Here is a 4,338-nt window from a genome sequence, read left to right on the forward strand (position 1 = left end):
GCGCGAGACTAGGTCCGGGGCAGGGCTAGGGGGAGTGGGGCGGGGCTAGCGGGGGCGGAGCGCGGGGGTCCCGGACCCTCCTGCTGTCGCTGCTTGGGCGAGCAGAGGAGGCCAGGACCCTTTGTCTAAAAAGCCAGACGGGTGCGTCCTTACCTCTTTCCCTTAGCCTGCATCCACACCTGGAGAGAATAACTTTGTTATAAATAATACCAATGATAGCGCCGACTGTGTACCAGGTGCTTTCTAAGTACTCACATGTTTAATTGCCCCGACGGTCTTGTGTAGGTATTATTAGTACTAACCTCACGTACAGGTGAGAAGGAAACTGAGGCTCAGAGAGGTTAAGTATCTTGCATAAAGTCACCCAGGTAGTGAATGGACCTAGGTTTTGAACCCTAATCCTAATGCTAACATATTCCAGCTCCAGGCGTGTAATAATAATAGTATACTTCATCTGTTTTAAGACACACCTGTTGTTTCACATTTCTGAAATCAATACGTGATTTCAGTTCCAGTTCTGTTAATGATATGTCCTTGTTTAATTGGCAACAATCTTAATTTTTTAGTGTGTTAGATTCAATGAAATGCAGTAATAGCAAAGTGCGCTATATTTATGCATTAACTCATTTAATCCTCACATCAGCCCTATAAGGTAGGTGCCATTGTTATCATTCATATTTTATGGATAAGGAAACTGAGTCACAGAGGCTCAGTAACCCTGCCTAAACTCACAGGGCTAGTAAATGGTGGAGCTGGGATTTGAACCCAGGCAGTCTGGCTCTGCAGTTGGTGCCTCCTGCCTCTTACAGCCTCCTAGGGAATAAACATTAAGTCCTGCAAGTCTGTCTCTGATGCCAGCTGTTTATAGTACCCAGATTATGCCTGAACCAATTTGGAGAGCTAGGGAGCAGGGAGTGAAGGTTGACAGAATGAGTGACGTTTACGCACCCCCAAGGGTAGCCCTTCACCCAGGGGACGAAGCTGGACAAATGGCCCCTGACGGTCACTAATATTTCGAAGCACTGACTGAAGCACAGAGGGCTCTGTCATCTCAGTCCAACCAGTCGTTTTGGGGGAGAAGTCAGTTCTATTATCTTCACTTTTCGCAAGAGGAAACTGAGGCTCAGAGGGCATGTGACTTGCCTGAGATCACATACTTGCCGAATGTCACCCAGCCCATAAACTGCTGTCCTGTCCGAGGTTTGTCAGCCCCTGAAGCTGTGTTCCATCCACTTCCCTGGACCACTCTCTGTGACGAGATTGAGACTGAGGCATTTGGCGTGGGTAGTTCTGTGAGGCCTTGGATGCCTGCTGCAAGTGGGCAGAGCTGGGGATGCAGAAGCTGGAGAAAGGTCACATAGGGACAAAACCACAAAGGCTGTCCCTTCCCTCAGAAGTTTTCAGGCGAGTTGGGAGGACCAGCAAACAGTCTTGAAGAAGGTACATAACTCCTTCAGGAAGAGAACTGATAAGGCCAGAGGGAGGCTAGAGTCCTGCCACTCCTCTCTGAGTTGATCTCTGGGTTTCAGCTTTATGGTGCCGATTGTCAAAAATTCTACTTGTTTAAAACGGGTTTTGTAAGTTCTCTCCATTTGCTTGCTTGTTTGTCCGCATCCCTTACACATTAAGCCCCAAGACTGTTAGAGGGCCAAAAGGTATCTGTTCTTACCCATTTCCTCTCTTCTGAGCATTTATTAAATGCTTTCTGAAGATGATGGATCAGAAAGGATTTACTGAGCCCCTATGCCTTACCCAGCTCCCTGCTAAAACTATAGTGCAAGGACACACAAGAAAAGTGAAAGCCAGTCACGGCCTGGACAGAGTAGTCTACAACCCAGGTCGGGGTAGGGACAAAGAATAATTGGAAAATGATCCTAGGAAGCATAAAGCAGGTGAGTGCCAGTGCTGGGCAGATGCTGAGGGACTGAGCGGTCCCCAGTAGTTCTCTGGGGGGGGGAGGGGCCGGCTTCCAGCATAAGGATGAGGGGTCTCAACTGGAAGGAAAGGGTACTGGACAGACAGCCAGAGTGCCTGGGAATTTGCCCCCGTTTGCAACCTGGTCCTTGGGTCGTACCTCGTCGCCTTCCAGCGCCTCCCGTGGATTCTCAGCTCTGCCAGCTTTGTAAAGCGAACAAGCATTCCAGAAAACTAGAAGCAATACCCAGATAATAACGGTATTTAAATAAAAGTAACTTTATTTTATCAAGATTTAATTTTCTCTTTTTTTTTTTTTAAAGATTGGCACCTGGGCTAACAACTGTTGCCAATCTTCCTTTTTTTGTTGTTTTTGTTTTTGTTTCTGCTTTATTTCCCAAACCTCCCCCCGCCTCCGCCCCAGGTACATAGTTGTATATCTTAGTTGCAGGTCCTTCTAGTTGTGGAATGTGGGACGCCGCCTCAACGTGGCCTGACGAGCGGTGCCATGTCCGCACCCAGGATCCGAACCCTGGGCCGCCGCAGCGGAGAGCGCGAACTTAACCACTCGGCCACGGAGCCGGCCCCCTAATTTTCTCTTATTCCATATGTTTTTAGTTCCTGCCAAAATTAGGAGCTGCCTCCCCAACTGGTCTAGGTCTAATTTAGATTTTTCTAAAAATTTTTTACTCTGAAATAATTTAAAACTTAGGATAGCATTGCAAGAATAGTAGAAGGAACTCCTGTGTGCCCTTTATCCAGATTCAACAACTGATAGCATTTCGTCACATTTGCTTTATCACTCCCTCTGCCTATAAAGACGTATAAAATAATAATCATCTCCATGTATCTTAGTACTTCACTATTATCAAATTCAGGAATTTTAACATTAATATAACACAGGTTATAAATGTTTGGCAGGAATACCACGGAAGCGATGCTGTGTGCTTCTTGCGTAGCTCATCAGGAGGCACAGGATGTCTGTTGGTCCCATTACTGATGATGTCAGCCTTCATCTCCCGGTTAAGGTGGAGTCCACTGCTATTCTCCACTGTGAAATTACCATTTTCCCTTACGGAACTGATAAATAATCTATGGGTAGATACACTGAAACTATCCCAAGTATCTTGTTTGCCTTCGAATTTTCACCCAATGGTTTTAGAATTCATCAATGACTCTTGACTAATTAGTTGCAAAACGGTGATTTTCTAGTTCCATTATTTTTTCAACAATTAATTTTTAAGCTTTTTATTTTGAAAAATTTCAAAGTGTGGACAAATTGAAACAACAGTGCAATGAGCATCAGCATAGCCACCACTTAGGCACATCAGTTGTTACTATTTTGCCATATTTGCTTCAGCCACCCAGCTAGCTAGCTATATCTCTATATTTTGCTGGACCATTTCAAAGTAAGTTGCGGTCGTCGTGACATTTCACCCCTAAATACTTCAACCTGCATCTCATAAGAACAAGGACATTCTCCTACATAACCACAATACCATTATCACCCCCAAGAAAATTGACAATTATTTCCTAATATCATCTAATATCCAGTCCATATTCAAATTTCCGCAATTGTTCCCCATAATGGCTTTTACAGCTGTTTTCTTGAACCAGGAATTAAGTTTCACGCATTGCATTTGGTTATTATGTCCTTTAGTCTTTTTTTTTTCCCTAAGATTTTATTTTTCCTTTTTCTCCCCCAAGCCCCCCGGTACATAGCTGTATATTTTCAGTTGTGGGTCCTTCTAGTTGCGGCATGTGGGACGCAGCCTCAGCATGGCTTGATGAGCGGTGCCATGTCCACGCCCAGGATTCGAACTGGCAAAACCCTGGGCCGCCGAAGTGGAGCACCCGAATTTTTTTTTTTTTTTTAAATATTTTATTTTTTCCTTTTTCTCCCCAAAGCCCCCCGGTACATAGTTGTATATTCTTCATTGTGGGTCCTTCTAGTTGTGGCATGTGGGACGCTGCCTCAGCGTGGTCCGACGAGCAGTGCCATGTCCACGCCCAGGATTCGAACCAACGAAACACTGGGCCGCCTGCAGCAGAGCGCGCGAACTTAACCACTCGGCCACGGGGCCAGCCCCTGGAGCACCCGAATTTAACCGCTCGGCCACGGGGCCGGCCCCCCACCTTCTGCATTCTTTTGTAAAGAAGAACTTTCCTTCATTAACTGGGGTGTTTCTCCTAAACGTTTAACTTTTTATCAATTTTCAGAATAGGTTGATGTATTAGTCACCTCCAATGATAACAAACTTATTTTATTTTTTTTTTCCTTTTTTTTGATAGTCACTATGAATCCTTGGATTTTATTTATTCAGTGTTTTGCAATAGGTTACAGTCATTAGTGTTTTTAATGATCAAATTGTCCTAATTATGGCCTGGGGAAACCCTTTAAACTGGCTTTGGGTCCTTTTGATG

Source organism: Equus przewalskii, chromosome 2, assembly GCF_037783145.1.
Source record: "Equus przewalskii isolate Varuska chromosome 2, EquPr2, whole genome shotgun sequence".
Taxonomy (NCBI): Eukaryota; Metazoa; Chordata; class Mammalia; order Perissodactyla; family Equidae; genus Equus; species Equus przewalskii.